This window comes from Carcharodon carcharias, chromosome 31, assembly GCF_017639515.1.
Source record: "Carcharodon carcharias isolate sCarCar2 chromosome 31, sCarCar2.pri, whole genome shotgun sequence".
Lineage (NCBI taxonomy): Eukaryota > Metazoa > Chordata > Chondrichthyes > Lamniformes > Lamnidae > Carcharodon > Carcharodon carcharias.
In genome coordinates, this window is record NC_054497.1 from 15,894,975 (window position 1) to 15,918,894 (window position 23,920).

Sequence of the window (23,920 nt, forward strand, 5' to 3'; positions counted from 1 at the left end):
TGTCCAGTGTGTTGTGTTTGTGTCAATGCATGCTGTGTTTAGGTCAGTGTGTTCAGTGTCTGTTGTGTTTGGGTCAGTGTGTCTAGTGTGTGTTGTGTTTGGGTCAGTGTGTCCAGTGTGTGCTGTGTTTGGGTCAGTGTGTCTAGTGTGTGTTGTGTTTGGGTCAGTGTGTTCAGTGTGTGTTGTGTTGGGATAGTGTGTCCAGTGTGTGTTGTGTTTGAGTTAGTGTGTCCAGTGTGTGTTGTGTTTGGGTCAGTGTGTCTAATGTGTGTTGTCTTTGGGTCAGTCTGTCCCTTGTGCGTTGTGTTTGGGTCAGTGTGTACAGTTTGTGTTGTGTTTGGGTCAGTGTGTCTAGTGTGTGCTGTGCTTGGGTCAATGTGTCCCTTGTGCATTGTGTTTGGGTCAGTGTGTCCAGTGAGTGTTGTGTTTGGGTCAGTGTGTCCAGTGTGTTGTGTTTGGGTCAGTGTGTTCAGTGTGTGTTGTGTTTGGGTCAGTGTGTGTTGTGTTGGGATAGTGTGTCCAGTGTGTGTTGTCTCTGGGTCAGTGTCCAGTGTGTGTTGTGTTTGTGTCAGTGTGTCCAGTGTGTCCAGTGGAGTGTTGTGTTTGGGTCAGTGTGTCCAGTGTGTGTTGTGCTTGGGTCAATGTGTCCCTTGTGCATTGTGTTTGGGTCAGTGTGTCTAGCGTGTGTTGTGTTTGGGTTAGTGTGTCCAGTATGTGCTGTATTTGGATTAGTGTCCAATGTGTATTGTTTAGGTCAGTGTGTGCTGTGTTGGTGTCAGTGCGTCCAGTATATGTTGTGTTTCAGTCAGTGTTTCCATTGTGTTCTGTGTTTGGATCAATGTGCAGTGTGGTTTGATTGGGTCAGTGTGTCCAGTGTGTGTTGCATTTGGTCAGTGTCCAGTGTTTTTTGTTTGTGTCAGTGTGTCCAGTGTGTGTTGTGTTTGGGTCAGTGTGTCCAGTGTGTGTTGTGTTTGTGTCAGTGTGTCCAGTGTGTGTTGTGTTTGTGTCAGTGTGTCCAGTGTGTCCAGTGTGTGTTGTGTTTGGGTCAGTGTGTCCAGTGTGTGTTGTGTTTGTGTCAGTGTGTCCAGTGTGTGTTGTGTTTGGGTCAGTGTGTCCAGTGTGTGTTGTGTTTGGGTCAGTGTGTCCAGTGTGTGTTGTGTTTGTGTCAGTGTGTCCAGCGTGTGCTGTGTTTGTGTCAGTGTGTCCAGTGTGTGTTGTGTTTGGGTCAGTGTGTCCAGTGTGTGTTGTGTTAGTGTCAGTGTGTCCAGTGTGTGTTGTGTTTGTGTCAGTGTGTCCAGTGTGTGTTGTGTTTGGGTCAGTGTGTCCAGTGTGTGTTGTGTTTGGGTCAGTGTGTCCAGTGTGTGTTGTGTTTGTGTCAGTGTGTCAGTGTGTCCAGTGTGTGTTGTGTTTGTGTCAGTGTGTCAGTGTGTCCAGTGTGTGTTGTGTTTGTGTCAGTGTGTCCATTGTGTTCTGTGTTTGGATCAGTATGCAGTGTGGTTTGTTTGGGTTAGTGTATCCAGTGAGTGCTGTTATTGAATCAGTGTCCAGTGTGTGTTCTTTGGATTAGTGTGTTATGTCTGATGCAATTGGTAAAGCTGAGTTATTTAAAAATCCAAGAGGGAAAGTTTAAACAAATGCCATAACCTATAATTTTAAGTGTTATGTTTGTGACTCTAAATTCAGGAAACAGACCACCAGTTCTTGAGGCTTTAAAGTAAACGATACATTTTATTAATTTTGCGCAGGTTAAAATATATATATATATATATAGACATGGCTTCAAATTACTATCATAACTTTTAACAAGTTCACAAACTAATCTCCATTAAGGCAACAGCAACCCATAGACTTAACCAAACACCAGGCAAAGCATTTTCACCTCACAAATTCAAAATGAGGTTCTTTTCACTTTGGTTCCTGTGGAGCCAGTTGGAGGCTTACAGCTGCCTTTTGATCTCACATTGCCTCTGTCCTGCACACCGAAAAACTACTGAAGTTATACCTAGCCCAGCCCATTGAATGTTAATTCTCATTGTAATAACAACCTCTGAACTAAACCTCTCTAACAATAAAACCCCTTTTATAGTACCAACTTTATTAGTAATATAAACATATTGCTTGGTAGCTGCTAGAAAGGCATCAGTTTTCACCCCACTTCTTGAATGCTCTATCCAAAAAATGCAAATGAATGCTATCTCGCTTACATATTAAAACTACTACACATCAGAGCACCCAGACTAGCTGGCTTTAATCCAATTAAGACACACCCACAGACTAAACCTCTATTTTAAAAGAAAAATGTTTTCCAAAATATTATCTACATCAATAGCTTCATGATATCCCTGCCTTGGCAGAAAATGAACCATCATAATTGTAAAAGATAGCTTCATTTTAATAACCCATCTCACACTATCTCTTATACTTATTACACTATTACATTACCAGATGCAAGCATTAACAAAACTATATATATAAACAAGTCCTTGGTATCAACAGAAATCTCTCCAGTTCAGTGTCCAGGTTTTTTTTTAAAAGTACCTATTTCCTTTAAGCTTCAAACTCTTGACAATGCATCTCTCTCTTCCAGCAATATGTATAATACGTAGATTAAATGGTTGTAATATCAGACTCCATCTGAAAAGCCTTGCACTTTTGTCTCGAAACTTGTCCAGAAACTTCAAAGAATTATATAAACGATTGTTTCTGATGAATTGTTTGTAAACATAAATTTCAAAATGCTGCAATTCTAACACCAAACGCAGTCTCTTTTTTGATCGTTGAATATCTTCTCTGTTCTACATTGAGCTTCCATGAAAAATACGCTATTGGTTTTTCAATTCCAGTGTCATCTTCTTGTAACAATATAGCCTCAATGCCTATATCACTTCCATCAGTGGACAACTTGAATTGCTTGGCATAATTGGGTACTGCCAAAACTGGTGTTGTAGTTAATACAGTTTTTAAACTATCGAATGAGTTCTGACACTCCAGTGTCCATTGAAACTTCTTGATTTTTAATAGTTGAGTCAGTGGAGCAACCACTTGGCTAAAATTTGGTACAAATTTCCATTAAAACCCACTCATGCCCAGAAATCTCAAAACTTCTCATTTTGTTGTAGGCGCTGGGAAATTCACGATAGCCTTGACTTTCGCATCTCTCAGAGCCATCTTACCTTGTCCATGGTATGGGCTAGATATGTAACTTGCGCTTTTGCAAATTCACTTTTAACCAAGTTCATCACCAAATTAGCTTCTTGTAGTCGACTAAATAATTCTTCCAGATGCTGTAAATGCTCCTCCCATGTCTGACTGAGAACATTTAGATCATCAACATAAACAGCACAATTGCTTAGACCGGCATTAATTTGTTTGTCGGTCCTTGAAATGTTGCAGGTGCATTCTTCATACCTAATGGTATGACTTTAAACTGATATAATCCATTTGGCATTACGAAAGCTGATATCTGCTTTGCCCTCTCTGACAATGGTACCTGTCAATATCCTTTTAGCAGGTCAATCTTTGTGATAACTTTTGATTGTCCCACTTTCTCAATCCAATCCTCCAACTGTAGTATGGGATATGAATCCACTTTTGTCACTGCATCCACCTTTCGATAGTCCACACACAGTGGGCGAAATTTTACGGCAGTGGGATTTTATGTTCTCGCCAAAGCCAATGCAGTTTAGAATGTCTCGCCACACTTTACAGCCTCGTCCCCACCGAAATACGGCCGTAAAATGCTGCCCAGTCTGTGTGTTCCATCCGGTTTTGGCACCAGTACAACAGGCAAACTCCAGTTACTGCAACTGGATTCAATTATATCATTTTGAAGCATGAAATCAATTTCTTTTTGTACTTGTGATAACTTTGCCGGATTTAATCTATAAGGTTGTTGCCTTATCGAAGATGATATTTTTATACCTACATCATGTAAAGCTAAATGTGTCTTTCCCAACTTATTTCCTCAAATAGGTTTGTGTGACTACAATAGCTTTTCCAAATCATTTTGACACTTGCTTGGAAGATAACTCAATATTTCATTTAAATTTTCAAGCACCCCCTCATTATCCAATTTGATTAGAGGAAAATCAATTTCAGAGTCCTGCACGTCTACCTCTTTCTCATTAGCCATTATCATTAACACCTCTTTTTGTTCCTCTCCCTGTCAAAGTACTTTTTAAACATCCTTACATGACACACCCTCTGCTTTTTTCTTTTAACCAGAGTATTTATTAAATAATTTTCACTCAATTTCATTTCAACCTTGTAAGGCCCACTAAATCTTGCATTTAATGAATCCCATAGTACTGGTAACAAAACTGGTACTTTCTCTCCAGAAACAAAACTGCAAATTTTAGCCTTCTTATCTGCTTTCATTTTCATCACTTGCTGTGATATCTTAAAATGTTCCCTAGCCAACTCACGTGCTCTGTTCAATCTTTCCCTGATGTTTGATACGTAATCCAGGAGAATAGTTTCTGAATTTTGACCCACCAATTTGTCATGAATCAATTTCAGTGGTCCCCTTACCTCATGACCATAAACTAGTTCAAAAGGGCTAAAACCTGTAGATGCATTAGGAGTGTCTCTAATAACAAATAACAGGAATGGAATTCCTGTATCCCAGTCCTGTGCATAATCATGTGACTCCAGATGATAAGCTATTGACTTAATCTGTTTTATCCCCAAACTATTCATTACTTCATTAAACAGCTGTGACATGAAATTTGACCCCTGATCTGATTATATTTCCTTAGGTAAACCATATCTTGTAAAAACTTTAATTAACTCCTCCACAATCTTCTTCGTTGTAATATTTCTTAATGCATCGCTTCAGGAAACCTGGTAGACACCTCCATTATTGTCAATAAGTATTGATTTCGTCTGAGGGAGGGGTCATACACGATCAATCATGACCCTGGTAAAAGGTTCTTCAAATGCTGTTTTTGAGATCAAAGGCACTGGCTTAATCACTGCTTGTGGCTTTCCTGTTATTTGACATATATGACAAGTTCTACAGAATTTGACTACATCCTTACGCAGTCCTGGCCAAACAAAAACCTCTGTATCTTTTCCTGTGTTTTCCTAATTCCTAAATGTCCCTCCATTGGAATTTCATGAGTAATCCTCAGAATCTCATTCGAGATTCCTACCTCTAATAGGATAACAAACTGATACACCTCTCTCCAGCTTTCATTTGCTGAGACGTAAACCAATTTCCACTGTCTCATTAAAATACCTTGCCGAAGATAACAGCATACTGGAATACATTTTGCTTCGGTTTCAGAATAAGCTTTCTGATATAACTGTTTTTATTGCAAATCATTTTTCTGTAACTCCACTAACCTCTTTGAACACTTCAATTGAACTGTCCTGCATTCCTTCCTCCTGAACAATGTTATCGAACACAGTGCCAGCTAATTGGATTTCGACACTTCTTCTTGCCTTTGAACTGCCTGCTTATCTTGTTTATTCTGTTCTTCCCTATGGGCCTTTGATCTCATTATAAAACAATCAGGAAGCAATCCAGGATGTTCCGTCTGTAGCACTTCTGTTGAAAACACTTCTACAGGCTATTCAACTACCACAGACATCACCCATATTTGCGATCCAGCTATATCGTTACCCGGAATAAACTGAACCTATGCAATGGGCAATTTTTCCACCATTCCAATTATAACTTCACTTGGCTTCCATCTGCTCTTTAAATTTACCTTCCTCAATGGAATACATTTAGCATCTCCATGAATCCCAATTATTATTACCTTCTCCTGCAACACTCCCTCTGAACAACAAATATTACTGTCCCACAACATTAAGGATTGACTAGCCCCTGTGTCTCTTAAAATTTTAACAATTTTACCCACTCCACCCTGTACACATGGAAAGACTTTCCCTTCACATACAAAGTCATTAAACATTTCTGTGACCTGCTCCTCAGAATTGTCTTGAGTAAACTGTGAACACCATCCCACTTCTTTACCTTTCACTGATTCTCCCTGTTTCCCCTGTACACAAACCATCGGTTTCTCCTGTGCCCAAACCTCAGAACCCACAGTACTTTTACTTCCAGAGCTTTTTTGTACCCCTACAATTCCCACATGTTTTTCCTGCAGTCTCCCAATGCACTGACTTTGTGTGCCCCACTTTATTACAATGAAAACACCTCAATTTTCGAATGTCACTTCTACCTTCAGCACCTTCATTTTAATTCCGAGAAAAAACTTCCTGGGAACTTCCAGCTACTCTTTCTCTTCCTTAACTACCCACCTTCATTTCAATTTCCCACTTTTTACCCTTTTCCAGTTTAAAAGGATGACAGAAAAAAGGTTTAGCTCTATGAACTAACTCATAATCATCAGCTATCTCTGCTGCTTGTCTTACAGAATCAACCCTCTGTACCTCCACATGGGTTCTCACTACTGAAGGGATTGAATCTTTGAATTCTTCCAAAAAAATCCCTAAGAGCTGCATAGGTTGTCTCTATTTTTATCCACCAGCCAAAATTACTTTGTTTTACTCTTTCAAACTCAGTACAAGTTTGCCCAGACTGTTTTCTTATATTGCTATATTTCTGCCTGTATGCTTCAGGAATCAACCCATATGCACTCAAAATAACTTTTCTCACCACATCATAATTCACCGACATTTCTTCTGAAAGTGAAGCATATACCTCAATTGCCTTACCTAACAACTTAGACTGTAATAATAATGACCAGTTTTCCTGTAGCCAGTTCATCTGTTTAGCTAGCTTCTCAAATGAAATAAGGAATGCTTCAGTATCTGTTTCCTCAAACTCTGGAAGAGCTTGTACAAATTTAAACATATCCCCACTGGGTTCTACTCTAGAGATAAATCCTTCCTCACCTACTGACATCTTTTTCTAACTTCCAACATTTTCAGTTGAAATTCTCTTTCTCTTTCCTCCTTCTTCACCTTCACAATTTATAATTTCCTTGCTTGTTCAAATTCAAGCTTCTTCATTTGCAACTGAAGTCTTGCAACCTCTAGCTGTGACTCACTAGTGTCAGGTTCCACTTGCAACTGTAGATGCTGTGCTATATGTTTAACTATATCTGATTTCCTAGCCCCTTCAGGTAACCCCAATTTTAACTTATCTTCCAACTTTTTAAAGTTCTTATGGTTATTCTCTCCAACCCAACCTGAGTTATCTCTTCTATTCCCAGACAAGTCTTAGCAATTGCCAAAGCCATCTTGCAGTCTCACCTCTTCTAAAGTACCTCACCAACTCCTGAATTTAAAGTGCCTCTCATACTCGTTACCTTAAGTTTCACCAATCCCTAACCAATCGAGGAATTAAAAATACAGTTTATCCCAGCACAGCCCCCAAGTGTTATGACCAATGCAATTGGTAAAGCAGAGTTATTTAAAAATCCCAGAGGGAAAATTTAAACAACTGTCATAACCTATAATTTTAAGTGTTATGTTTGTGACTCTAAATTCAGGAATCAGACCACCAGTTCGCGAAGCTTTACATTAAACTAAATGAAACATTTTATTAATTTTACACAGCTTAAAATATATATATATATATATATATATATAGACATGGCTTCAAATTACTACTAACATAACTTTTAACAAATTCACAAACTAATTTCCATTAAGGCAACAGCAACCCATAGATTTAATCAGACACCAGGCAAAGGATTTTCACCTTACAAATTCAAAATGAGGTTCTTTTCACTTTGGTTCCTGTGGAGCCAGTTGGAGGCTTACAGCTGCCTTTTGATCTTATATTGCTTCTGCCCTGCACACCCAAAAACTACTGAAGTTATACCTACTGGCCCCATTGAATGTTAATTCTCATTGTATCAACAACCTCTGAACTAAACCTCTCTAACAATAAAACCCCTTTCATAGTACCAAACTTATTAGTAATATAAACACATTGGGATAAATTATATTTCTAATTCCTTGATTGGTTAGGAATTGGTGAATCTTAAGCTTACAAGGACGAGAGGCACTTTGAATTCAGAAGTTGGTGAGGTATTTTAGAAGTGGTGAGACTGCAAGATGGCTTTGGCAATTGCTAAGACTTGGTGCTAGAGAGGCATCAGTTTTCTCTCCACTTCTTGAATGCTCTACTCAAAAAATGCAAATAGAAACATAGAAACTAGGAGCAGGTGTAGGCCATTCGGCCCTTTGAGCCTGTTCCGCCAATCATCATGATCATGGTTGATCATCCAACTCAATAGCCTGCTCCCGCTTTCTCCCTTTATCCTTTGATCTCTTTCATCTCAAAAGCTATGTCTAACTCCGTGAAAACATACAATGTTTTGGCCTCAACTACTTACTGTGGTGGTGAATTCCACAGGTTCACCACTCTCTGGGTGAAGAAATTTCTCCTCATCTCAGTCCTAAATGGTCTACCCCATATCCTCAGACACTATCTCTTTTATATATCAAAACTAGTACACGTCAAAGCACCCAGACTATCTGACTTTAATCCACTTAAGACACACCAACTGACTAAACCTCTATTTTGAAAGAAAAATATTTTCCAAAATATTATCTACATTAATAGCTTCATGATAAGTGTGTGCTGTGTTTGGATCAGTGTCCAGCGTGTGTTGTGTTTGGGTTAGTGTGTCCAGTGTGTGTTGTGTTTGGGTCAGTGTGTCCAGTGTGTGTTGTGTTTGGGTTAGTGTGTCCAGTGTGTGTTGTGTTTGGATCAGTGTCCAGTGTGTGTTGTGTTTGGGTCAGTGTCCAGTGTGTGTTGTGTTGGGTCAGTGTGTCTGGTGTGTATTGTGTTTGGATCAGTGTCCGGTGTGTGTTGTGTTTGGGTCAGTGTGTCCAGTGTGTGTTGTGTTTGGGTCAGTGTGTCCGGTGTGTGTTGTGTTTGGATCAGTGTCCAGTGTGTGTTGTGTTTGGGTCAGTGTCCAGGGTGTAATAAAAACAGAAAGGTCCAGGGAACATCTTCCGATTAGGCTCGCTGGTTAGCTGCTCTAAGGACCTGTCCCAAAAGCACCCTAGGAACTCATCATCCAGGCTACCTTTGCCAATCTGATTTGTCCAATCTATATGTAGATTAAAATCACCCCTGATCATCACCGTACTTTTCGCACAAGCCCCCATTACATCTCCCTCTATACCCCATCCTAAAATGTAGTTACTGTTAGGGGGCCTATAAACCAATCCTACAAGTGACTTCTTACCTTTACTATCTCTCATCACTACCCAAACTTATTCCACATCTTGATGTCCATAACTAAGGTCATCTCTCTCTATTATACAAATGTCATCATTAATTAATAGACCTACCCCTCCACCTTTTCCTAGCTTCCTGTCCTTCTGAAATATTACGTACCCTTGAATATTCAGGTCCCAGGCTTTGTCATCCCACAGCCAAGTCTCTGTAATAGCTATCAGATCATATATGCTTGCTTCTATTTATATTGTCAATCCATCTGTTTTGTTATGAATGTTACGTGCATTCAGATACAGAGCCTTTAGTTCTGTCTTTTTGTAACCTCTTAGCCCAGGCTTGTGCAACCTTTTTGTTTGAAGGTTCACATTTGCATATTTTCTCACTCGGGGCTGGTGAGCAGATTTCCAAAAGATAAGGTTTGGCACAATAAAAAAGTGGATTTCAAAAAAAATTGTTGAGGTTTTAAGGAAAGAAACAATTGCTGAGCAAAAATAAAGCAATGTCATAGCAATAAATTGTTAAGTTGAAAAAGAGTAATAAAAATGACCAGAGCGCGAGGGTCAGTGTGTGTGCGTGTGTGTGTGTCTCTGGCTCATTCCCAGTCTCATGGTGCTCACTCACTCACCCTCACCCACTGTGAGTGCCTGTGTGTGTATGTGTTGGTGTGTGGTGGTGAGAATGAGTGAGAAACCTGAGACAGGGAGTAAGGCAGAGTCACACTCACCACGACACACTGCTCAGTCTCTGGCATTCACTGTCAGTCTCTCACACTCACCCTCACTCACTCACTCCCCCCACACACTTAGTCATTCACTCTCACTCCACCCCCACACACGCCCAGTCACTCACTCTCACTCCCACACACAGACACACTCTCTCACTCCCACACACGGACACACTCTCTCACTCCCACACACGGACACACTCTCTCACTCCCACACACGGACACACTCTCTCACTCCCACACACGGATACACTCTCTCATCCCACACACGGACACACTCTCTCACTCCCACACAGACACACTCTCTCATCCCACACACGGACACACTCTCTCTCTCCCACACACGGACACACTCTCTCTCATCCCACACATGGACACACTCTCTCTCATCCCACACACGGACACACTCTCTCTCTCCCACACACGGACACACTCTCTCTCTCCCACACACGGACACACTCTCTCTCATCCCACACACGGACACACTCTCTCTCTCCCACACAGACACACTCTCTCATCCCACACATGGACACACTCTCTCATCCCACACACGGACACACTCTCTCACTCCCACACAGACACACTCTCTCATCCCACACACGGACACACTCTCTCTCTCCCACACACGGGCACACTCTCTCTCATCCCACACACGGACACACTCTCTCTCTCCCACACACGGACACACTCTCTCATCCCACTTGCTCACCACAGCACCGTCTCTTCCCCAGGCCTGCTGAAACTTCGCCCTCCCCAGGCTCGCCGTTCTTTGTCTCCGTGGGCTCCAGTCCTACCTTTTCTTCCCTTGACCCAGCAGCCCTCAGCACCCTCACCAATGCCGATGTTCACTGCTCCTCCAATTACAGGCCATTTCTCTCCCACATTTGCTGCTGACTAATGAGCCAATCAGCAGCAAATGCGGGAGAGAAGCAGCCTGTGATTGGAGGACCAGCTCCATGCAGAATCTTCCACTGAAATTCACCTGTTTGACTGGAATTTTGAAAACCAGCTCTGGGGGCTGCACACAGGGACTTCACAGGCCACATCCAGCCCATGGGCCATATGTAGAACAAGCCTTATCTGCTGGTGCACTCTTAGGCTTGCACACTCTATACCTTCCTGCTGTGCTCCGTTCATCATTTCCCTTATTCCTATCTTGCTATTTTGCCTTATCTTCTCTTTTTAATTTATTACATTTGCGCAAACTTGATCCATTGTCCCCACTATTTAGTTTAAAGCCCTCTCTACCACCCTGGCCAGATGACTTGTCAGGACATTCATCCCAGCATGGTTCAGGTACAGACCACCCCAACGGTACAGCTCCCACTTTCCCCAATATTGGTGCCAGTGTCCCATGAATTGAAACCCAATTCTCCCACACCAATCTTTGAACCACGCAGTTAACTCTCTAATCTGATTTGCCCTAAGCCAACTTGATTGTGGCTCAAGTAGTAATCCAGAGATTAATACCTTTGAGGTTCTGCTTTTTAATTTACCCCCTAGCTATTCATTCTCCCTCAGCAGAATCTCTTTCATAATTCTGCCTATAACGTTGGTACCTTCGTGGACCATGACCCCACTGGATCATCCCCCTCCCAATGCAAATTCTTCTCCATCCTAGAGCAGATGTCCTGAACCCTGGCATTGGGCAGATGACATAACCGTCTGGACTCTCACCCTCTGCTGCAGAGAGCTGTATCTAACCACACACCCCCACCCCCGACCATACTGTAGCCAACTACCATTACATTCCAATTAACTCATCCCTATTGAATGGCTTCCTGTACCATGGTGCCATGGTCAGTTTGTTCATCCACCCTGCAGCCCCCACTCTCATCCATACAGGCTGCCAGAAGCTCAAACCTGTTAGACAATTGCAAAGGCTGAGGCTCCTCCACTTCTACCTTCTGGGCCCCCATGCATGCATTGCTCGCAGTCACTCTGGTGGCCAGGAATCCCAATATTCTGCAGTTCAACATGACACATCATTTCCCCTGCCATCTTTGTTAGGTGACCAAGTCAGAAAACCCTATCCTAAGGGGTGTGGCTGCCTCCTGGTACAAAGTGTCCAAGTAACTTTTGCCTCCTGATGCTTTGCAGTGTCTGCAGCTTGGCCTCCAGCTCAAAGACTCTGAACCAAAGCTCCTCAAGCCGCAGACACTTGCTGCAGATGTGTTTGCCCTGGATCAGCCCGGTGTCCAGGAAAACCCACATTCTGCAGTCGCAAAACATCACCTGCTCTGCCATCTTTATAATGTGTTAATTCACTTATGCTTAATTAATTTATAATTAATGAACACTGCTATGCCTTATAACCTTTATAGTTGCTACTAAACTTTTGAAGATTGGATTGGATTAGTCTGGACTAGATTGGATTGGCTGGACTGGATTGGACTGGATTGGACTGGACTGGACTGGACTGGATTGGACTGCTCTTCAAGATGCTCTTTGACCAGGAGGCAGTCAGCACTGTTCCTGGAACAGCTGTAAACACATCCTTGTTGATAACAAGTGTAACCTCCTGTCCGCTCACGAGGAGCGTGAGGGAGGCAATTTAACTTTGTGAACAGATAGAAAAATGAAGTCAGTGGGTCAGGGAGTCAGTAAGATTCTACCTGCCGGTAAGACCCTCTCTCTGTTGAGACCCTCTTCAAGTTGAGGGGTCTGGATGTTATGTTGGTGTGTAAAACAAAGTTGCCATTCACAAAATCCTACAGAGCAAGAAGACAGTAATTGGCCGACCGTTGACCTGAATGATCCACCACCTGTGCAACACATGTTCAAATGTTTCTCATCTAAAGGTATATATATATCACATGGAGCCTGTAAAGAGAAGACTATATAATTCATCTACAAATTCACTCAATAAAGCCAGGAATTTGGACCTAATCAATACCATCTGTTCTCAACAACATCTGGGAACATTTTCCATCCTCTGCTGCAATATTTCAGTCTTCAGTAGAACTTACCGTGCCCAGTTCAACAGTTGTCCATAGTGTGAAATGGGCAGTATCAATTTGGATATGAAATCAATGAAGAAGTTAATAATGGGTGGGTGTGTAAATGGGTGGGGAAGAACTCCCCATGTTACTGAGAATCAATAACCACCTCCCCACCCACAATGCCCAACTTGTACGATGCTGAGGGAGTGCTGTATTGTTGGGTGGTCAGTACTAAGGGAGTGCTGCACTATCGGGGGGTCAGTACTGAGGGAGTGCTGCACTGCCTGAGGGTCGGTACTGAGGGAGTGCTGCACTGTTGAAGGGGCAGTACTGAGGGAGTGCTGCACTGTTGGTCAGTACTGAGGGAGTGCTGCACTGTTGAAGGTGCCATCTTTTGAATGAGCTATTACACCGAGGCCCCATCTGCCCTCTCATCTGGATGTAAAAATCCCCATGGCATTCTTGGATAAAGAGAAAGAGACTCTTCCCCTGTGTCCTGGGGCTAATATTTATCCCTCAATCAACATCACCAACAAAAAAGGACAAATTGTCAAAATGGTCATTATTATATGTGGGAACTTGCTGTGTGCAACTTGACTTCCACACTTCCTACATTACAACAGTAACCACATTTCAAAAGTACATCATTGGCTGTATAGTGTCTTGGGACAGCCTGAGATAGTGAAACACGTGTCGGAAATGTGTTTTGTTTTTTGCAAATAGGGCTCTGAAATAGAAAGGAAGTTGTCCCAATTCTCCTCACTGTGTGTAAACAACATCTGTCCTGTTTACTTAGCGCACTGATGTTTCTTGATCCTGTTCTTCGCAAACTGCCTGTTTGCAATTTGTAATAACGTATCCAAAATATAAAAATAACACAATTCCATCCAAACTGGCCAAAATGACTCTGTGATGAGGCAACCTCCTGGCATCTCTTCACTTGTTTGTTAATCTGAACATTTATTGCTGGACACAAGGCTCATGCTGCAAAAAGGGCCGGATGAGTAAACTGCACTGTCCAGGGTGGTGCTGAGCACCATAAAAACCTCCAGCTTTGACTCCTGGGCAGTTCTGGCACCCAGCCAAGCTCACAATCGCTCCCCCGGACCCCTGGGTTAAGAAGATAATCAAGCAATCATTCCTTCTGAACACTTACTGTACAGAAATGTCAGCTTGAGTAGACACCAGGTGAGAATAGAATCAGCTGGTGATCTGTCCATTGTGCCCTTGTTTGCTGACATTTGCAGCTCAGCCCTGTGCAGACCCTTTAGAAAGTTAGCTGAGGAGGGCCAACGTCTGTGGAGTTGTGCTCCAACATTCAGCACCTTTACTGGCTGGGGGGCTGGGGGGGCTGGTGGGGAACGTTGAGACAGAAAGAATGAACAGAAAGGGGGAGACAAGGTGCACAGAGACCTTGCAGCCGTAGTGTTCAGTCCCACTCCGCCCCAGTATTCTTATCCTTGCCGATGCTCTCTGAATCACTTTAGGCTCTCAATATTTTTTTTTTTAAAAAAGCTTCCAATTAATGGACGTTTGTATAACAGGACTCGAAACGTTAACTCTGTTTCTCTCTCCACCGATGCTGTCAGACCCGCTGAGTTTTTCCGGCATTTTCTGTTCTTATTTCAGACTTCCAGCATCCGCAGTATTTTGTTTTTAATCTACAGCTTTAAAGCAATTGGCAAAACAAGAAAAAGCAACAGGAGAAAAAGGTTTTTCACACAACGATTGGTTAGGGTCTGGAATGCTCTGCCTGAGAGTGTGGTGGAGACAGCTTCCATTAAGGCGTTAGAAAGAGGGAGTTAGACTGTTATCTGAAAAGGAAGAATGTGCTGGGTTAGGGAGGGGGTGGAAGGGGAGAATGGCACTGAGTGAATTGCTCATCCGGAGAGCCGGTGCAGAACACGACGGGCTGAATGGCTTCCTTCTGCACCGTAACAACTCTGTGAACCTTTAACAGTTTAGCAGGGGCCAGTGGGAGTTGGGTTTGGGGGCGATGGGATCTGTGAGGCTCTGTGAGGGGGGCAGACATGGGAATGTGGTTGGGAGATAGTGTTTGCGAAAAGTGCCACTCAGTGCGAGGCTCTAGTTGTAAATTCAGATTATTTAGCTCCCGGTGATAGATTAGTCTCTAAATTATTGATGGCATAATTCCTACAGAATGTCACATAACTGAAAGGCAGGGCTAATCGATGGCTCTGCGCCTAAAAGGTACCCCCTGCTGTCGCCCCGTGTGGATACAGTGGGAAAGGTACAGACTCAATTAATGACCTCACAACATTAAGTGAGAATATATACCCTTGAAAATGTTAAAATAAAACACTCTACTCTTAAGATAATGCTCGGATCTAAACACCTGCTCGAATCTGTTTGTTTGAAATTCATTTCAATGTTCAGCTGCCTTTAACACTCACTTTTACCATCTGGAGTTTAAAGACTGCTTCGCACGTCACTCAGTTAAAAAAAAAGTGGAAGAACTTTGATCAACCTGGCAGCAAAAATTCTAGCGATGAGAAAGCGGAGAGGGAACGAGAAATAGAACTAGGAAAAGAGACACGTCCGTCTGGGGACAACTGGAATCGAATTTTCATTTCAGAAGTAAACAGATCAAAAAGCAAAGAATTAAAAGGTAAAATATTCGAATAGATCAAACTGGAAAAATAATAACTGAACAACGTCATATCAATTTTTTTACTCTAGATAAACTTTGAAAAGGAATTTTTTGATAAAATGATTGCCGACATTGCGGGTCTCTGGTGGAGTTTTTAAGAGGTGATTGTGTAGATTGGTTACTGAGAGGCTGTGAGGGGAATGTGGGTCTGTGAGTGTGTGTGAGGGTGTGTAACTGAGTGACGGTGTGAGAGTGAGTGAGTGAGGATGTGTGAGAGTGAGTGACTGTGAGCGAGTGAGGATGTGTGAGAGTGAGTGAGTGAGGTGAGAGTGTGTGGGTCTGTGAGTGAGTGAGGGTGTGTGAGGGTGGGCGAGTGAAGTTGTGAGGGTGTGTGGATCTGTGAGTGAGTTAGGGTGTGTGGGTCTGTGAGTGAGTGAGGGTGGAGAGTGAAGTTGTGAGGGTGTGTGGGTCTGTGAGTGAGTGAGGGTGTGTGAGGGTGTGTGGGTCTGTGAGTGAGTGAGGGTGTGTGAGGGTGTGTGGGTCTGTGAGTGAGTGAGGGAGTGTGAGGGTGTGTGGGTCTGTGAGTGGGTGAGGGTGTGTGAGGGTGGGTGATTGTGTGTGGGTCTGTGAGTGAGTGAGGGTGAGTGAGGATGAGTGAGGGTGTGTGAGGGTGTGTGAGGGTAGGTGAGGGTGTGTGGGTCTGTGAGTGAGTGAGGGAGTGTGAGGGTGTGTGGGTCTGTGAGTGGGTGAGGGTGTGTGAGGGTGGGTGATTGTGTGTGGGTCTGTGAGTGAGTGAGGGTGAGTGAGGATGAGTGAGGGTGTGTGAGGGTGTGTGAGGGTGTGTATGGGTCTGTGAGTGAGTGAGGGTGTGTGAGGGTGTGTGGGTCTGTGAGTGAGTGAGGTTGTGTGGGTCTGTGAGTGTGTGAGGGTGTGTGAGGGTGTATGGGTCTGTGAGAGAGTGAGGGTGTGTGATGTTCTGTGAGTGAGTGAGGGTGTGTGAGGGTGGGTGAAGGTGTGTGGGTGAGTGAGGGTGTGTGAGGGTGGGTGAAGGTGTGTGGGTGAGTGAGGGTGTGTGAGGGTGGGTGAGGGTAGGTGAGGGTGAGTGAGGGTGAGTGAGCATTTGTGTGGGTGGGTGAGGGTGAGTGAGGGTGTGTGAGGGTGGGTGAGGGTCTGTGAGTGAGTGAGGGTGTATGCGGGTGAGTGAGGGTGGATGAGGGTGAGTGAGGGTGAGTGAGGGTGTGTGAGGGTGAGTGAGGGTGAGTGAGGGTGTGTGAGGATGTGTGAGGGTGGGTGAGGGTGCATGGGTCTGTGAGTGAGTGAGGGTGTGTGGATCTGAGTGAGTGAGGGTGTGTGAGGGCGTGTGGATATGTGAGTGTGAGGGTGTGTGTGTCTGTGAGTGAGTGAGGGTGTATGTGGGTGTGTGAAGGCCTGTGAGGGTGAGTGTGGATGTGTGAGCGTATGTGAGCATGTGTGAGGGTGAGTGAGGGTGTGTGAGGATGTGTGAGGGTGTGTGAGGGTGAGTGAGAGTGAGTAAGGGCGTGTGAGGGTGTGTATGGGTCTGTGAGTGAGTGAGGGTGTGTGAGGGTGTGTGGGTCTGTGAGTGAGTGAGGGTGTGTGAGGGTGGATGAGGGTGTATGGGTGTGTGAGGGTGTGAGGGTGAGTGAGGGTAGGGGAGGGTGGGTGAGGCTGTGTGGGTCTGTGAGTGAGTGAGGGTGTGTGGGTCTGTGAGTGTGAGGGTGTGTGTGGGTCTGATAGTGAGTGAGGATGTGTTTGCATGTGTGAGGGAGTGTGAGGGAGAGTGAGGGTGTGTGAGGGTGTGTGTGGGTCTGTCAGTGAGTGAGGGTGAGTGAGGGTTGTGTGGGTCTGTGAGTGTGTGAGGGTGTGTGAGGGTGTGTGGGTCTGTGAGTGAGTGAGGGTGTGTGAGGATCTGTGAGTGAGTGAGGGTGTGTGAGGGTGGGTGAAGGTGTGTGGGTGAGTGAAGGTGTGTGAGGGTGGGTGAGGGTAGGTGAGGGTGAGTGAGGGTGAGTGAGGGTGGTTGAGGGTCTGTGAGTGAGTGAGGGTGTGTGAGGGTGTGTGGATCTGAGTGAGTGAGGGTGTGTGAGGGCGTGTGGATCTGAGTGAGTGAGGGTGTGTGAGGGTGTGTGGATATGTGTGTGAGGGTGTGTGGGTCTGTGAGTGAGTGAGGGTGTATGTGGGTGTGTGAAGGTGTGTGAGGGTGAGTGTGGATGTGTGAGCGTGTGTGAGCATGTGTGAGAGTGTGTGAGGGTGAGTGAGGGTGAGTGAGGGTGTGTGAGGGTGAGTGAGAGTGAGTAAGGGCGTGTGAGGGTGTGTATGGGTCTGTGAGTGAGTGAGGGTGTGTGAGGGTGTGTGGGTCTGTGAGTGAGTGAGGGTGTGTGAGGGTGGATGAGGGTGTATGGGTGTGTGAGGGTGTGAGGGTGAGTGAGGGTAGGGGAGGGTGGGTGAGGCTGTGTGGGTCTGTGAGTGAGTGAGGGTGTGTGGGTCTGTGAGTGTGAGGGTGTGTGTGGGTCTGATAGTGAGTGAGGATGTGTTTGCATGTGTGAGGGAGTGTGAGGGAGAGTGAGGGTGTGTGAGGGTGTGTGTGGGTCTGTCAGTGAGTGAGGGTGAGTGAGGGTTGTGTGGGTCTGTGAGTGTGTGAGGGTGTGTGGGTCTGTGAGTGAGTGAGGGTGTGTGAGGATCTGTGAGTGAGTGAGGGTGTGTGAGGGTGGGTGAAGGTGTGTGGGTGAGTGAAGGTGTGTGAGGGTGGGTGAGGGTAGGTGAGGGTGAGTGAGGGTGAGTGAGCGTTTGTGTGGGTGGGTGAGGGTGAGTGAGGGTGAGTGAGGGTGGTTGAGGGTCTGTGAGTGAGTGAGGGTGTGTGAGGGTGTGTGGATCTGAGTGAGTGAGGGTGTGTGAGGGCGTGTGGATCTGAGTGAGTGAGGGTGTGTGGATATGTGAGTGTGAGGGTGTGTGGGTCTGTGAGTGAGTGAGGGTGTATGTGGGTGTGTGAAGGTGTGTGAGGGTGAGTGTGGATGTGTGAGCGTGTGTGAGCATGTGTGAGGGTGTGTGAGGGTGAGTGAGGGTGAGTGAGGGTGTGTGAGGGTGAGTGAGAGTGAGTAAGGGCGTGTGAGGGTGTGTATGGGTCTGTGAGTGAGTGAGGGTGTGTGAGGGTGTGTGGGTCTGTGAGTGAGTGAGGGTGTGTGAGGGTGGATGAGGGTGTATGGGTGTGTGAGGGTGTGAGGGTGAGTGAGGGTAGGGGAGGGTGGGTGAGGCTGTGTGGGTCTGTGAGTGAGTGAGGGTGTGTGGGTCTGTGAGTGTGAGGGTGTGTGTGGGTCTGATAGTGAGTGAGGATGTGTTTGCATGTGTGAGGGAGTGTGAGGGAGAGTGAGGGTGTGTGAGGGTGTGTGTGGGTCTGTCAGTGAGTGAGGGTGAGTGAGGGTTGTGTGGGTCTGTGAGTGTGTGAGGGTGTGTGAGGGTGTGTGGGTCTGTGAGTGAGTGAGGGTGTGTGAGGATCTGTGAGTGAGTGAGGGTGTGTGAGGGTGGGTGAAGGTGTGTGGGTGAGTGAAGGTGTGTGAGGGTGGGTGAGGGTAGGTGAGGGTGAGTGAGGGTGAGTGAGCGTTTGTGTGGGTGGGTGAGGGTGAGTGAGGGTGAGTGAGGGTGGTTGAGGGTCTGTGAGTGAGTGAGGGTGTGTGAGGGTGAGTGAGGGTGGGTGAGGGTCTGTGAGTGAGTGAGGGTGTGTGAGAGTGAGTGAGGGTGAGTGAGGGTGGGTGAAGGTGAGCGAGGGTGAGTGAGCCTTTGTGTGGGTGGGTGAGGGTGAGTGAGGGTGTGTGAGGGTGGGTGAGGGTCTGTGAGTGAGTGAGGGTGTGTGAGGGTGAGTGAGGGTGGGTGAGGGTCTGTGAGTGAGCGAGGGTGGGTGAGGGTCTCTGAGTGAGTGAGGGTGGGTGAGGGTGAGTGAGGGTGTGTGAGGGTGAGTGAGGGTGTGTGAGGATGGGTGAGGGTGAGTGAGGGTGAGTGAGGGTGTGTGAGGGTGTGTGAGGGTGTGTGAGGGTGGGTGAGGGTGTGTGGGTCTGTGAGTGAGTGAGGGTGTGTGAGGGTGTGTGGATCTGAGTGAGTGAGGGTGTGTGAGGGTGTGTGGATATGTGAGTGTGAGGGTGTGTGGGTCTGTGAGTGAGTGAGGGTGTACGTGGGTGTGTGAAGGTGTGTGAGGGTGAGTGTGGATGTGTGAGTGAGGGTGGGTGAGCATGTGTGAGGGTGTGTGAGGGTGTGTGAAGGTGTGAGGATGTCTGAGGGTGTGTGAGGGTGAGTGAGTGTGTGTGAGGATGTGTGAGGGTGTGTGAGGGTGAGTGAAGGTGAGTGAGGGTGTGTGAGGGTGAGTGAGGGTGAGTGAGAGTGAGTGAGGGCGTGTGAGTGTGTGTATGGGTCTGTGAGTGAGGGTGTGTGAGGGTGTGTGGGTCTGTGAGTGAGTGAGGGTGTGTGAGGGTGTGTGAGGATCTGTGAGTGAGTGAGGGTATGTGAGGGTGGATGAGGATGTATGGGTGGGTGAGGGTGTGTGAGGGTGAGTGAGGGTGAGTGAAGGTGTGTGAGGATGAGTGAGGGTGTGTGGGTCCATGAGTGAGTGAGGGAGTGTGAGGGTGTGTGGGTCTGTGAGTGAGTGAGGGAGTGTGAGGTTGTGTGGATCTGTGAGTGAGTGAGGGTGTGTGAGGGTGTGTGAGGGTGGGTGAGGGTGGGTGATTGTGTGTGGGTCTGTGAGTGAGTGAGGGTGAGTGAGGATGAGTGAGGGTGTGTGAGGGTGTGTGTATGTCTGTGAGTGAGTGAGGGTGTGTGAGGGTGTATGGGTCTGTGAGTGAGTGAGGGTGTGTGGGTCTGTGAGTGTGTGAGGGAGTGTGAGGGTGTGTGGGTCTGTGAGTGAGTGAGGGTGTATGAGGGTGTGTGGATCTGAGTGAGTGAGGGTGTGTGAGGGTGTGTGGATATGTGAGTGTGAGGGTGTGTGGATATTGAGTGAGTGAGGGTGTATGTGGGTGTGTGAAGGTGTGTGAGGGTGAGTGTGGATGTGTGAGCGTGTGTGAGCATGTGTGAGGGTGTGTGAGGGTGAGTGAGGGTGTGTGAGGATGTGTGAGGGTGTGTGAGGGTGAGTGAGGGTGAGTGAGGGTGTGTGAGGGTGAGTGAGGGTGAGTGAGAGTGAGTGAGGTCATGTGAGGTCATGTATGGGTCTGTGAGTGAGTGAGGGTGTGTGAGGGTGTATGGGTCTGTGAGTGAGTGAGGGTGTGTGAGGGTGTGTGAGGGTGTGTGGGTCTGTGTGCGAGTGAGGGTGTGTGACGTTGTGTGAGTGAGTGAGTGAGGGTGTGTGTAGGTCTGTGAGTGAGTGAAGGTGAGTGAGGTTTGTGTGGGTCTGTGAGTGTGTGAGGGTGTGTGAGGATGTGTGGGTCTGTGTGCGAGTGAGGGTGTGTGAGGTTGTGTGAGTGAGTGAGTGAGGGTGTGTGTAGGTCTGTGAGTGAGTGAAGGTGAGTGAGGTTTGTGTGGGTCTGTGAGTGTGTGAGGGTGTGTGAGGGTGGGTGAGGGTAGGTGAGGGTGAGTGAGGGTGAGTGAGCGTTTGTGTGGGTGGGTGAGGGTGAGTGAGGGTGTGTGAGGGTGGGTGAGGGTCTGTGAGTGAGTGAGGGTGTGTGTGGGTGAGTGAGGGTGGGTGAGGGTCTGTGAGTGAGCGAGGGTGTGTGAGGTTCTCTGAGTGAGTGAGGGTGGGTGAGGGTGGGTGAGGGTGAGTGAGGGTGGGTGAGGGTGTGTGAGGGTGAGTGTGCATTTGTGTAGGTGGGTGAGGGTGAGTGAGGGTGTCTGAGGGTGGGTGAGGGTCTGTGAGTGAGTGAGGGTGTGAGAGTGAGTGAGTGTGGGTGAGGGTGAGTGAGGGTGAGTGAGGTTGTGTGAGGGTGAGTGAGGGTGTGTGAGGGTTTGTGAGGGTGGGTGAGGGTGTGTGAGGATGGGTGAGGGTGAGTGAGGGTGAGTGAGGGTGTGTGAGGGTGTGTGAGGGTAGGTGAGGGTGTGTGGGTCTGTGAGTGAGTGAGGGTGTGTGAGGGTGTGTGGATCTGAGTGAGTGAGGGTGTGTGAGGGCGTGTGGATATGTGAGTGTGAGGGTGTGTGGGTCTGTGAGTGAGTGAGGGTGTATGTGGGTGTGTGAAGGTGTGTGAGGGTGAGTGTGGATGTGTGAGCGTGTGTGAGCATGTGTGAGTGTGTGTGAGGGTGTGTGAAGGTGAGTGAGGATGTCTGAGGGTGTGTGAGGGTGAGTGAGCATGTGTGAGGATGTGTGAGGGTATGTGAGGGTGAGTGAGGGTGAGTGAGGGTGTGTGAGGGTGAGTGAGGGTGAGTGAGAGTGAGTGAGGGCATGTGAGGGTGTGTATGGGTCTGTGAGTGAGTGAGGGTGTGTGAGGGTGTGTGGGACTGTGAGTGAGTGAGGGCGTGTGATGTTCTGTGAGTGAGTGAGGGTGTGTGAGTGTGGGTGAAGGTGTGTGGGTGAGTGAGGGTGTGTGTGGGTGAGTGACTGTGTGTGAGGGTGGGTGAGGGTAGGTGAGGGTGCGTGAGCGTGAGTGAGTGTTTGTGTGGGTGGGTGAGGGTGAGTGAGGGTGTGTGAGGGTGGGTGAGGGTCTGTGAGTGAGTGAGGGTGCGTGAGGGTTGTGTGGGTCTGTGAGTGTGTGAGGGTGTGTGAGGGTGTGTGGGTCTGTGAGTGTGTGAGGGTGTGTGAGGGAGTGTGGGTCTGTGAGTGAGTGAGGGTGTGTGAGGTTCCGTGAGTGAGTGAGGGTGTGTGAGGGTGGGTGAAGGTGTGTGGGTGAGTGAGGGTGTGTGAGGGTGGGTGAGGGTAGGTGAGGGTGAGTGAGGGTGAGTGAGCGTTTGTGTGGGTGGGTGAGGGGGAGTGAGGGTGTGTGAGGGTGGGTGAGGGTCTGTGAGTGAGTGAGGGTGTGTACGGTTGAGTGAGGGTGGGTGAGGGTCTGTGATTGAGCGAGGGTGGGTGAGGGACTGTGAGTGAGTGAGGTTGGGTGAGGGTGAGTGAGGGTGGGTGCGGGTGAGTGAGGGTGAGTGAGCATTTGTGTGGGTGTGTGAGGGTGAGTGAGGGTGGGTGAGGGTCTGTGAGTGAGCGAGGGTGGGTGAGGGTCTCTGAGTGAGTGAGGGTGGGTGAGGGTGAGTGAGGGTGTGTGAGGGTGAGTGAGGGTGTGTGAGGGTGTGTGAGGGTGGGTGAGGGTGTGTGAGGATGGGTGAGGGTGAGTGAGGGTGAGTGAGGTTGAGTGAGGGTGTGTGAGGGTGAGTGAGGGTGTGTGAGGGTGAGTGAGGCTGTGTGAGGTTGTGTGAAGGTGTGTGAGGGTGGGTGAGGGTGTGTGGGTCTGTGAGTGAGTGAGGGTGTGTGAGGGTGTGTGGATCTGAGTGAGTGAGGGTGTGTGAGGGCGTGTGGATATGTGAGTGTGAGGGTGTGTGGGTCTGTGAGTGAGTGAGGGTGTATGTGGGTGTGTGAAGGTGTGTGAGGGTGAGTGTGGATGTGTGAGCGTGTGTGAGCATGTGTGAGTGTGTGTGAGGGGGTGTGGATATGTGAGTGTGAGGGTGTGTGGGTCTGTGAGTGAGTGAGGGTGTATGTGGGTGTTTGAAGGTGTGTGAGGGTGAGTGTGGATGTGTGAGCGTGTGTGAGCATGTGTGAGGGTGTGTGAGGGTGTGTGAAGGTGAGTGAGGATGTCTGAGGGTGTGTGAGGGTGAGTGAGTGTGTGTGAGGATGTGTGAGGGTTTGAAGGGTGAGTGAGGGTGAATGAGGGTGTTTGAGGGTGAGTGAGGGTGAGTGAGAGTGAGTGAGGGCGTGTGAGGGTGTGTATGGGTCTGTGAGTGAGTGAGGGTGTGTGAGGGTGTGTGGGTCTGTGAGTGAGTGAGGGTGTGTGAGGGTGTGTGGGTCTGTGAGTGAGTGAGGGTGTGTGAGGGTGGATGAGGGTGTATGGGTGGGTGAGGGTGTGTGAGGGTGAGTGAAGGTGTGTGAGGATGAGTGAGGGTGTGTGAGGGTGTGAGGGTGAGTGAGGGTGTGTGGGTCTGTGAGTGAGTGAGGGTGTGTGGGTCTGTGAGTGTGAGGGTGTGTGTGGGTCTGTGAGTGAGTGAGGATGTGTTTGCATGTGTGAGGGAGTGTGAGGGTGAGCGAGGGTGTGTGAGGGTTTGTGTGGGTCTGTGAGTGAGTGAGAGTGAGTGAGGGTGTGTGGGTCTGTGAGTGAGTGAGGGTTTGTGAGGGTGTGTGAGGGTTTGTGAGTGAGGGTGTGTGAGGGTGGGTGAGGGTGAGTGAGGGTGGGTGAGGGTGCATGAGGGTGCATGAGGGTGGTTGAGGGTGGGTGAGGGTGGATGAGGGTGGGTGAGGGTGGGTGAGGGTGAGTGAGGGTGTTTGAGGGTGGGTGAAGGTGAGTGAGGGTAGGTGAGCGTTGGTCAGGGTGTGTGGGTCTGTGAGTGAGTGAAGGTATGTGAGGGTGTGGGGG